We start from the raw sequence: 12,638 nt of genomic DNA, 5'->3' as shown, positions 1-12,638 counted from the left end.
GGAGTTAATGCGACGGGGCGAGTGGTTGGCGGGGCGGCCGTTGCGCGTGCGCGAGCCGTTCGAGGAACGGAACACGGGCGCGTTGTCTTTACGCCGTGAGAGAGGGTTCTCTCGCTGCCCCCGGATGGGACGTGAGCTTGGCTGACGACGTGACCACTGCTCCCGCCCGCCTACCACCGCCATTACTGCCGGCCCATTTTTGGCCGCACTGACCGCCGCGCCAGGCTGGCGCTGCTGGGTCGTGCACTGGGTCGCCTCGAGTCGTGGTATTGGTTCTGCAATCGAGGAGGCGCGGTGGTGGAGCAAGTGACAGTGCGGTTGCATGCACGAAGCGTTCGGCGCGCCGGTTGCATGACACGTGGGCCTGGGCCTCCATGCTGGGCGTGTTGTGAGTCGGAGAAGTGCGCCCACTTGGCGCGGTTGCATGCCGCCTGCATGGCCGCCCGCCCCTTTCGCCCGTTGGTCTGGGCAAAAGTGGAGGGTCACTTGTAACCGCTAGGCGGTTGTGCACACCGCGCACGGTGGTTTGGCTTCTTCTGCTCTGAGCCGGCTTGCATGACATGTGGGACCCAGCCCCCGCGCCGTAGGGGAGGGCCTTGGAGCGTGTTGGAGAAGACTCAGCCCGTGACAGCTGGGGACGCAAGTAGGGATAGTCGCCTTTAAAAGGAGGGCGACCTCCTTGGAAGGCGACCATGTCTTCGCGCTCCCTTATGCATCGTGTCTTTCCACCTTCCAAGCCCCCGGATGGGGGATGTCTTTCCGCCTCATCGCCGGAGGAGCGCAACTCCGTGGGAGTTGGTACCTTTCAGCCATCGTTCGGCTTCAAGGATTTTCATCAGCTAGCCCGGCTGTACCCCCCGCCGGCAGTCACCCAAGACGGCGACTACCAGCCCCTGGGTGGGGAGAAGCAAGCCGGGCTGCGATCTTGGTCCCACCCTCAGCTTCAAGGATGTTCATCATCCTCGCTGGGGTGGAGGCCGGGCTGAGCCGGAGCTCTACCTCCCGCGTGGGTTCGTGGGTCACCCTCTCCTGCGGTGTTCGAGGGAGAGGGCGCTCGCTGGCCCTGCGGGCAGGCCGGACCTCAACAACGTGGGGCTGGTCAACGGCGGGCGTCGTCAGCCCCAGCGTGTCGAGCTCGTCGGCTTGGCTCCCGGCGGCCCCTCCTGCCGGAAGGCGGCTGCCGCGCCGTGTGCACGGGAGGACCGCCCAAGATGTCGCGCGCTGCTAGGGCGGCGTTCGTGTTCTGGGGCGGTCCTGCCTTTGCACCGGTATGGCGCCTCCGCGCGGAGGTCGGTGCCCCACTCGTCCAGGAGGATCTGAGTGGGGATCTGCCGGGGGGCTGATGGCCCCTGTCGTCGGTGCCAAGGTGGAGGCGGCTCGAGAAGTCCCCGTCGCCGACGGGACCACCGCCACCATCCGCGCTTCGGACCTCCGACTCTTTGTACTTGTCCTCGCCCCTCGAGCGCCGACGTGGGCGAGGGCAAGATTGCAGCAGCACCCACCCTGAGGCCTGCGCTGCTGCAGTTCGGCCACCCGGAGCGGGGGTCGTTGTTGTTGCCGTCAGAGCGGGCGGCGGCGAGCCGCCCGTCAGTCTTCTGTTGCTCCGCAGGCCCTCCCCCATCGAGTGGGGTTGTTCGTACCTGCGGAGGCGGAACCAGAGTTCCGTTTGTAATGGCACCTTGAGTGCCGGTGTTTTTGTTCATTGTGGCTGTCGGGGCCTGAACATGTAGGTAGTTTCGGCACGGAGCCGTGTTTTTTCCTCCTTTTCGAGCACTAAGACTCGCCTGTTGGTTGTCTGAACCGCTTCACCAAGCGAGAGTCGCCCCGTGTACAGGTGACGAGTGAGGTGTCCGTATCCCGGAGGCGTAGGAGTCCCTCGGCTCGGTCGGCCTTGTTGTCCGAGGCTTCTCTAACTTAGTTAAAGGAACCCCTCGGTCGCCCTTCGATGAGCTGAGGCCAGGGGTAGCGGCGTCAACATGAACAGAGGCGGAGTTGGCTTGAAAGGAAAACCTGGTTGGCCGGAGCCTGGCCGGGTCGTCCGTTAGCGGGACCGACGCTGGAATTGACCAGCCGAGGCCTCGGGTCGGGCTGACGTCCTTGGAGGGCAGCTGGCCGAGGCCCCGGGGTGACCGGCCGAGCCGCCTGCTTGGGCCGGATTCCTGGAGAAGACCCTGGCGGCGATGGCCCGGGCGTGGTGATGACGTCGTCCTCCAGAGTGGAGATCCTCGGACCGCGTCGCCGTCCGAGGCTAGGTCGGCCCTCGCCGAAGGTGTCGTTGATGCCAAGGGTGCTGCTGCTCCCTTCAGCCGTCAAGATCCGAGCCTGTAGGATCGGATTGTCCTGTAGCGTGTGTTTCCTGCGGCCGCCGAGGCCTAAACACACCCTCGCCATGTTGTAAAGCTGCGTCTCTTTTCCTTTCGTTTCGAGTATCTGGACTTTTTTGTCGGTAACAGAAATGTTTGTGCGAGCAAGAGTTGCTTCTCGCGGAAGGTGATGAGTGAGGTATCCATATCCCGGAGGCGTAGGAGTCCCTTGGCTCGGTCGGCCTTGCCGCTTACGCGCACTCTTACCCGTCCATGGGGCTCTGTCACCGACGCAGTCAAGAAGGCTCGAAGGATCGCTTCGGCAGAAGAGCTTTCGAGCGTGAAGACTTGTTCGGTCCGCAGAATCACTTATCCAAACGTGAGTTACTTATCGCAGAAGGTGATGAGTGAGGTATCTGTATCCCGGAGGCGTAGGAGTCCCTCGGCTCGGTCAGCCTTGGCTGCTTACGTGTACTCCGTCGTTTTCAGGATCCACTTTTCGAAGTAGTCAAAAGGCACAAAAGATATTCTGGCAGAAGAGATCTTTTTTCGAGGAAAATTTCAACGCAGAGGGGGTTCCCCCCCTTTTAGCCCCCGAGGGAGGGTCGGGCTTTGCCGAGGCGAGGCCGACCCTTCCTTGATGACTAAACTTTGCGTGGGTGCGAGGTATATGAACAACTTGAAAACATCTTAAGGGTAGAAGCGACGTAGCTGTTGGATGTTCCAAGCGTTGCCGTAGACCTCGCCTTGACTGTTGGCCAGCTTGTACGTTCCGGGTTTCAGAACCTTGGCGATGACGAATGGTCCCTCCCAGGGGGGCATGAGCTTGTGCCTCCCTTGGGCATCTTGTCGCAGCCGAAGCACCAGGTCGCCCACCTGGAGGTCTCGGGACCGGACCCCTCGGGCGTGGTAGCGTCGCAGGGACTGCTGGTACCTCGCCGAGTGTAGCAAGGCCTTGTCCTGAGCCTCCTCCAGCAGGTCCAGCGAGTCTTCTCGGCTAGCTTGGTTGCTTTGATCGCTGTAGGCCCTCATCCTCGGGGAGCCGTATTCCAGGTCTGTGGGCAAGACGGCCTCGGCCCCGTAGACTAGGAAGAACGGCGTGAAACCCGTGGCTCGGCTCGGCGTTGTCCTCAGGCTCCAGACCACCGAGGGGAGTTCCTTCATCCATCGCTTGCCGAACTTGTTGAGGTCGTTGTAGATCCGAGGCTTGAGCCCTTGTAGAATCATGCCATTGGCACGCTCTACTTGTCCATTTGACATGGGATGAGCCACGGCGGCCCAGTCCACCCGGATGTGGTGATCCTCGCAGAAGTCCAAGAACTTTCTGCCGGTGAACTGGGTGCCGTTGTCGGTGATGATGGAGTTTGGGACCCCGAAGCGATGGATGATGTTGGTGAAGAACGCCACCGCCTGCTCGGACCTGATGCTGTTCAGAGGTCGGACCTTGATCCACTTGGAGAATTTGTTGATGGCGACCAGCAAGTGCGTGTAGCCCCCGGGCGCCTTCTACAAGAGGCCAACAAGGTCCAGACCCCACACAGCAAAGGGCCAGGTGATGGGTATCGTCTGCAGAGCCTGAGCGGGCAGATGGGTCTGCCTCGCGTAGAATTGGCACCCTTCGCAGGTGCGGACGATTCTGGTAGCGTCGGCCACCGCCGTCGGCCAGTAGAAGCCTTGCCGGAAAGCGTTCCCGACAAGGGCTCGAGGCACTGCGTGATGGCCGCAACCCCCCGAGTGTATCTCTCGCAGGAGTTCCTGACCTTCGGCGATGGAGATGCATCGCTGGAGGATGCCTGAGGGGCTGCGGTGGTAGAGCTCCTTCTCATCTCCCAGCAAGACGAACGACTTGGCGCGCCGCGCCACCCGCCGAGCCTCGGCTCGGTCGAGGGGTAGCTCACCTCGGTGGAGATATTGCAGGTACGGGGTCTGCCAGTTTCGATTAGGCGCGACCCCGCTTCGCTCCTCCTCGACGCGCAGTGCCTCACCCTCGGGGGCCGAGGGTACCTCGGACTGAACCGAGGGCGCCTCGGGCCGAGCTGAGGGTGCCTCGGGATGAGCCGAGGGTGCCTCGGACTGAGCCGAGGGCGCCTCGGGTTGAGCCGTGGGTGCCTCGGACTGGGCCGAGGGTACCTCGGGCTCGGACGTGTCGTCGATCTTGACGGAGGGTTGATGCAGGTCTCGGGAGAAGACGTCCGGGGGAACCGTCGTTCGCCCCGAGGCTATTTTAGCCAGCTCGTCTGCAGTCTCGTTGTAGCGCCGAGCGATGTGGTTGAGCTCGAGCCCGTAGAACTTGTCTTCCAGGCGCCGAACCTCATCGCAGTAGGCCTCCATCTTCGGGTCGCGGCAATGGGAGTTCTTCATGACTTGGTCGATGATGAGCTGCGAGTCACCACGAGCGTCGAGGCGTCGAACCCCTAGCTCGATGGCGATCCGCAACCCGTTGACCAGAGCCTCATATTCGGCCACATTGTTGGACGCCGGGAAGTGGAGGCGTAGCACGTAGCGTAGATGCTTCCCGAGGGGTGAGATGAAGAGTAGGCCTGCGCCGGCTCCTGTCTTCATCAGCGACCCGTCGAAGAACATGGTCCAGAGCTCCGGTTGGATCGGAGCCGTCAGTAGCTGGGTGTCGACCCATTCAGCCACGAGGTCCGCCAAGACCTGGGACTTAATGGCTTTCCGGGGAGCGAACGAGATTGTCTCGCCCATGATCTCCACCGCCCACTTTGCAATCCTACCCGAGGCCTCTCGGCACTGGATGATCTCTCCCAGGGGGAAGGATGACACCACAGTTACCGGATGAGACTCGAAGTAGTGTCGCAGCTTCCGTCGCGTTAGGATCACTGCGTACAGCAGCTTCTGAACTTGTGGGTAGCGGATCTTGGTTTCGGACAGTACCTCGCTGACGAAGTAGACTGGCCTCTGAACGGGCAATGCATGCCCCTCTTCTTGCCTCTCGACCACAATCGCGGCGCTAACCACCTGGGTGGTCGCGGCGACGTAGACCAGGAGGGCTTCTCCGGCAGCTGGGGGCACCAAGATAGGCGCCTTTGTGAGGAGCGCCTTTAGGTTCTCGAGGGCTTCCTCGGCCTCAGGGGTCCAAGTGAAGCACTCGGCCTTCCTTAAGAGGCGGTACAGAGGTAGACCTCTTTCGCCGAGGCGTGAGATGAAGCGGCTCAGAGCCGCGAGGCATCCCATGACCCTCTGTACGCCTTTCAAGTCCTTGATGGGCCCCATGCTGGTAATGGCTGCGATCTTCTCCGGGTTGGCTTTGATGCCCCGCTCGGAGACGATGAACCCCAAGAGCATGCCTCGGGGCACCCCGAAGACACACTTTTCGGGATTGAGCTTGACGCCTTTCGCCTTGAGACATCGGAATGTCGTTTCAAGGTCGGAAAGGAGGTCGGAGGCCTTCCTCGTCTTGACTACGATGTCATCGACGTAGGCCTCGACCGTGCGGCCAATGTGTTCGCCGAACACATGGTTCATGCACCGCTGGTACGTCGCGCCCGCATTCCTTAAACCGAACGGCATGGTGACATAGCAGTACATGCCGAAGGGTGTGATGAAAGAAGTCGCGAGCTGGTCGGACTCTTTCATCTTGATTTGATGATACCCTGAGTAGGCATCGAGGAAAGACAGGGTTTCGCACCCAGCAGTGGAATCCATGATTTGGTCGATGCAAGGCAGAGGGTAGGGAACCTTCGGACATGCTTTGTTGAGACCAGTGTAGTCTACACACATCCGCCATTTCCCCCCTTTCTTTCTCACAAGCACAGGGTTGGCAAGCCATTCGGGATGGAATACCTCTTTGATGAACCCTGCCGCCATTAGCTTGTGGATCTCCTCGCCTATCGCTCTGCGCTTCTCCTCGTCGAATCGGCGCAGAGGCTGCTTGACGGGTTGGGCTCCGGCCCGAATATCCAGCGAGTGCTCGGCGACACCCCTCGGTATGCCGGGCATGTCCGAGGGACTCCACGCGAAGACGTCGGCGTTCGCGCGGAGGAAGTCGACGAGCACTGCTTCCTATTTGGGATCGAGCCCGGAGCCGATCCGGATCTGCTTGGAGGCGTCGCCGCTGGGGTCGAGGGGGACGGCCTTAACCGTCTCCACTGGCTCGAAGTTGCCAGCATGACGTTTCACGTCTGGCACCTCCTTGGAGAGGCTTTCCAGGTCGGCGACGAGGGCGTCGGACTCGGCGAGGGCCTCGGCGTACTCCACGCACTCCACGTCGCATTCGAACGCGTGCTTGTACGTGGGGCCGACGGTGATGACCCCGTTGGGGCCCGGCATCTTGAGCTTCAGGTAGGTGTAGTTGGGGACGGCCATGAACTTCGCGTAGCATGGCCTCCCCAGTACCGCGTGGTAGGTTCCTCGGAACCCAACCACCTCGAACGTCAAGGTCTCCCTTCGGAAGTTGGAGGGTGTTCCGAAGCAGACGGGAAGGTCGAGCTGTCCGAGGGGTTGGACGCGCTTCCCGGGGATGATCCCATGGAAGGGCGCAGCGCCTGCCCAGACAGAGGACAGATCAACGCGCAGGAGCCCGAGGGTCTCGGCGTAGATGATGTTGAGGCTGCTGCCTCCGTCCATGAGGACCTTGGTGAGCCTGACGTCGCCGATGACGGGGTCGACGACGAGCGGGTATTTCCCCGGGCTCGGCACATGGTCGGGGTGATCGTCTCGGTCGAAGGTGATGGGCTTGTCGGACCAGTCTAGATAGACTGGCGCTGCCACCTTGACCGAGCAGACCTCCCGGCGCTCTTGCTTGTGGTGCCGAGCCGAGGCATTCGCCGCTTGCCCACCATAGATCATGAAGCCGTCGCGGACCTCGGGGAACTCTCCTGCATGGTGATCTTCCTTCTTGTCGTCGTCGCGGGCCTTGCCAGCCTCCGCGGGTGGCCCGGCCCTGTGGAAGTGGCGCCGAAGCATGACGCATTCCTCAAGGGTGTGCTTGACGGGTCCCTGGTGATAGGGGCACGGCTCCTTGAGCATCTTGTCGAAGAGGTTGGCACCTCCGGGGGGGCTTCCGAGGGTTCTTGTACTCGGCGGCGGCGACAAGGTCCGCGTCGGCGGCGTCGCGTTTCGCTTGCGACTTCTTCTTGCCCTTCTTCTTGGCGCCGCGCTGAGTTGACGCCTCGGGAGTACCTTCCGATGGGCGGCCCTGGGGCTGCTTGTCCTTCCGAAAGATAGCCTCGACCGCCTCCTGGCCGGAGGCGAACTTGGTGGCGATGTCCATTAGCTCGCTCGCCCTGGTGGGGGTCTTGCGGCCCAGCTTGCTCACCAGGTCGCGGCAGGTGGTGCCAGCGAGGAACGCGCCGATGACATCCGAGTCGGTGATGTTGGGCAGCTCGGTGCTGCTTCAAGAATCGCCGGATGTAGTCTCGGAGAGACTCTCCCGGCTGCTGTCGGCAGCTTCGAAGGTCCCAGGAATTCTCGGGGCGCACATACATGCCCTGGAAATTGCCGGCGAAAGCTTGGACTAGGTCGTCCCAGTTGAAGATCTAACCCGGAGGCAGGTGCTCCAACCAGGCGCGAGCGGAGTCGGAGAGGAACAGGGGGAGGTTGCGGATGATGAGGTTGTCATCGTCTGTTCCACCTAGTTGGCAGGCAAGACGGTAGTCCGCGAGCCACAGTTCCGGTCTCGTCTCCCCCGAGTACTTCGTGATAGTAGTCGGGGGTCGAAACCGGGTCGGGAACGGCGCCCGTCGGATGGCTCGGCTGAAGGCTTGCGGACCGGGTGGTTCGGGCGAGGGACTCCGATCCTCCCCGTTGTCGTAGCGTCCCCCGCACCTGGGGTGGTAGCCTCGGCGCACCCTCTCGTCGAGGTGGGCCCGACGGTCGCGGTGATGATGTTCGCTGCCGAGGCGGCCCGGGGCCGCAGGCGCGGTGTTGCGCGTGCGTCCGGTGTAGACCAAGGCTTCCCGCATGAATCGGGAAGTCGCGGCATGAGGTTCCGACGGGTATCCCTGCATTCGGGAGGCAGAGCTCTCGGCCCGTCGGACCGCGGCGCCTTCCAGGAGATTCTTGAGTTCCCCCTGGATTCGCCGGCCCTCGGTGGTTGATGGCTCCGGCATCGCGCGGAGAAGCATCGCTGCTGCAGCCAGGTTCTGGCCGACCCCACTAGATGCGGGTGGCGGCCTGTCCCTGACGTCGTTGGCGACGCGGTGCTGGAAGCCCTGGGGCGGATGACGTATTTCTCCGGCCGGGGGTTGGCCCGCCCGTGCCTGCCTGACGTCCCGGCGGATCGGCTCAAGCGCCCCTGCTCCCTCGTCGAGCCTGGCTTGCACCCCGCGAACTTGCCCGAGCTGTGGGTCATGGCCCCCCGCCTGAACGGGGACCACAGCTAGCTCCCATGGGATGTCAACGCGGGGCGCCGGCCTAGGGAGGTCATCGTCCTCCGGCATGCCGAGATGATTGCCTTCGGAGGGACCCCCTAGATCGACGTGGAAACATTCGTGGCTTGGGCCATAGCCCTCGTCGCCGAGGCTGTGACTACCGTCGGAACAGTCGGAGAGGCAGTAGTCACATGTGGTCATGAAGTCCCGCATGGCACTGGGGTTGCCAAGTCCAGAGAAATCCCAACAGATGTTGGGCTCGTCGTCTTCCTCGGACCCTGAGGGCCCGTAGGTCGAGACGTCCGTCAGCCGGTCCCAAGGCGACCGCATGCTAGACCCCAGAGGGTTTGGACTTGCCTCTACGAGAGCGCCCGCCAAAGCACGGTCACTAGGCAGGTTGAGGCTGAATCCAAATGACGTGGGATGGGAATCGGTCGGTACCTCTTGGTCGACGAGCGGCGATAAAGTCACGTCGGGGACTGACTGCACCGTCGTCTCAGGTACGAGGGTGACATCCAGCAAGCTCTCCGCGAGCGCGCTGGCGTCGTCCGCTTGCTCAGGATTGGCGTGTCGCGGGGAGACGACGCTCGTCTTCGTCTCAAGCGCGAAGTCGATACCCGGTGCGCCCCTCGTTGGGGTGCCGGGACTGTCGACTCGCTCGACAGTCGACGAGGCGCTGCCTCCTGCTTGGCCTTGGTCGCCCTGCCTTCCCCTCCGTCGACGGGGGAAAGGGCAGGATGAGCTCGAAGGTTGTTCTTCCACCACGCGGGGAAGACGTCGTCGATTCCGCCGCCGGCGGGCGGGCTGTCGGCCGCCATTGTCGTTGTCGCGCGGCGGTGGAAGGAGTAGCTTGTCGTAGCTGCCGTCGAGGGACATGAACTCAAGACTCCCGAAATGGAGCACCGTCTCGGGTTGGAGAGGTTGCTGGAGACTGCCCATCTGGAACTTGACGGGAAGCTGTTCGTCAACACGCAGCAGGCCCCTACCTGGCGCGCCAACTGTCGACGTTTCGAGACCGGGGGGTCCCTGGGCCGACGAGTGAATGTCGCCGCGTGCCCCAGCCCAGATGGGTCGAGCGCGAGGGCGAGCGCGAAGGGGGGAGAGCGAGGCGGCCGGAGGCCGGCGTGAGAGAGGTGGGAATCCCGCGGCCTTCGTGTTCGTCCCGCGCCCAGGTCGGGTGCGCTTGCAGTAGGGGGTTACAAGCGTCCATGCGGGAGAGGGAGCGAGCGGCCCCAAGCGAGCGCCTGTCTCGTCCTCGTCCCCGCGCGGCCAACCCTCTCTAAGAGGGCCCTGGTCCTTCCTTTTATAGGCGTAAGGAGGGGATCCAGGTGTACAATGGGGGGTGTAGCAGAGTGCTACGTGTCTAGCGGAGGAGAGCTAGCGCCCTAAGTACATGCCGTTGTGGCAGCCGGAGAGATTTTGACACCCAGCTGGTGTGATGTCGTGGCCGTCGGAGGAGCGATGGAGCCTGGCGGAGGGACAGCTGTCGGAGCGGTTGAGTCCTTGCTGACGTCCTCCTGCTTCCGTAAGGGGGCCGAGAGCCGCCGTCGTCACAGAGTATGGGGGGCGTCATCATTGCCTATCTGGCGAAGCGAGCCAGATGGGACGCCGGTCTTGTTTCCTGCGGCCCGAGTCAGCTCGGGGTAGGGCGATGATGGCGCCTCCTGTCGACGTGGCTGGCCTGCGCCCTAGGTTGGGCGATGTGGAAGCTCCTCCGAAGCCGAGGTCGAGTCTGTCTTCCGTGGCCGAGGTCGAGTCCGAGCCCCCGGGTCGGGCGAGGCGGAGGCCGTCGGCTGAGGCCTGGGCGGAGTCCGAGCCCTGGGGTCGGGCGAAGCGGAGTTCGTCGTCTTCTGGGGCTGAGCCCGAGTCCGAGCCCTGGGTCGGGCGGAGCGGAGTTCGCCGTCTTCCGGGACTTAGCCCGAGTCCGAGCCCTGGGTCGGGCGGAGTGGAGTTCGTCGTCTTCTGGGGCTGAGCCCGAGTCCGAGCCCTGGGTCGGGCGGAGCGGAGTTCGCCGTCTTCTGGGACTTAGCCCGAGTCCGAGCCCTGGGTCGGGCGGAGCGGAGTTCGCCGTCTTCCGGGACTTAGCCCGAGTCCGAGCCCTGGGTCGGGCGGAGCGGAGTTCGCCGTCTTCCGGGACTTAGCCCGAGTCCGAGCCCTGGGTCGGGCGGAGCGGAGTTTCCTATGGTGCCTTCGGCCGGGCCTGACCGCCTGTCAGTCTCACTCTGTCAAGTGGCACCGCAGTCGAAGTGGCGTAGGCAGTGCTGTCCTTCTGTCAGGCCGGTCAGTGGAGCGACGAAGTGACGGCGGTCACTTCGGCTCTGCCGGCTGGGGGGCGCGCGTCAGGATAAAGGTGTCAGGCCACCTTTGCATTAAATGCTCCTGCGATTTGGTCGGTTGGTGCGGCGATTTGGTCAGGGTTGCTTCTTAGCGAAGGCAGGGCCTCGGGCGAGCTGGAGATATATTCGCCGTTGGAGGGGGGCCTCGGGCGAGACGGAAATCCTCTGGGGTCGGCTGCCCTTGTCCGAGGCTAGGCTCGGGCGAGGCGTGATCGAGTCGCTTGAATGGACTGATCCCTGACTTAGTCGCACCCATCAGGCCTTTGCAGCTTTATGCTGATGGGGGTTACCAGCTGAGAATTAGGAGCCTTGAGGGTACCCCTAATTATGGTCCCCGACACTACCTTAGATCTATCTAAGCCCTTGAATAAACATGAATAATCTATTTCATCATCATCACTAGACTCATCCTCACTAGAAGAAGCATATGTAGAGTACTTACTTTCTTCTCCTTAGCCATGAGGCATGTGTGATGCTCGTTGGGGAAGAGGGATGACTTGTTGAAGGCAGTGGCGGCGAGTCCTTCGTTGTCGGAGTTGGACGTGGAGCAATCCGAATCCCACTCCTTTCCAATATGTGCCTCGCCCTTTGCCTTCTTGTAATTCTTCTTCTTTTCCCACTTTCCACTCTTCTTTTCCTGGTCACTATCATTATCGGGACAATTAGCGATAAAGTAACCAATCTTACCACATTTGAAGCATGAGTGCTTCCCCTTCGTCTTGTTCTTGTTTGGATGCTCCTTGCGACCCCTTAGTGCCGTCTTGAAACGCTTGATGATGAGGGCCATTTCCTCATCATTAAGCCCGGCCACCTCAATTTGCGCCACCTTGCTAGGTAGCGCCTCCTTGCTCCTCGTTGCTTTGAGAGCAATAGTTTGAGGCTCTTGAATTGGGCCATTCAATGCATCATCCACGTATCTGGCTTCCTTGATCATCATTCGCCCGCTTACGAACTTTCCAAGTATCTCCTCGGGCGTCATCTTGGTGTACCTAGGATTCTCACGAATATTGTTCACAAGATGAGGATCAAGGATAGTAAAAGACCTTAGCATGAGGCGGACGACGTCGTGGTCCGTCCATTGCGTGCTTCCATAGCTTCTTATCTTGTTGACAAGGGTCTTGAGCCTGTTGTACGTTTGGGTTGGCTCTTCTCCCCTTATCATCGCGAATCTCCCGAGTTCGCCCTCCACCAACTCCATCTTGGTGAGCATTGTGACGTCGTTCCCCTCATGAGAGATCTTGAGGGTGTCCCAAATTTGCTTGGCGTTATCCAAGCCGCTTACTTTGTGGTATTCATCCCTGCACAGTGAAGCTAGAAGAATAGTAGTAGCTTGTGCATTTTTATGAATTTGCTCATTAATGAACATGGGACTATCCATACTATCAAAGTGCATTCCACTCTCTACAATCTCCCATATACTAGGATGGAGAGAGAACAAGTGACTACGCATTTTGTGACTCCAAAATCCGTAGTCCTCTCCATCAAAATGAGTAGGTTTACCAAGTGGAATGGATAATAAATGAGCATTTGTACTTTGAGGAATACGAGAGTAATCAAAAGAAAAGTTTGAATTGACCGTTTTCTTTTTCTCGTAGTCGTCGTCGTCCTTTTGGGAAGAGGAAGATTCGTCGCTGTCGTAGTAGACTATCTCCTTGATGCGCCTTGTC

Source organism: Zea mays, chromosome 1, assembly GCF_902167145.1.
Source record: "Zea mays cultivar B73 chromosome 1, Zm-B73-REFERENCE-NAM-5.0, whole genome shotgun sequence".
NCBI lineage: Eukaryota > Viridiplantae > Streptophyta > Magnoliopsida > Poales > Poaceae > Zea > Zea mays.
This window is presented reverse-complemented; position numbering follows the sequence as displayed.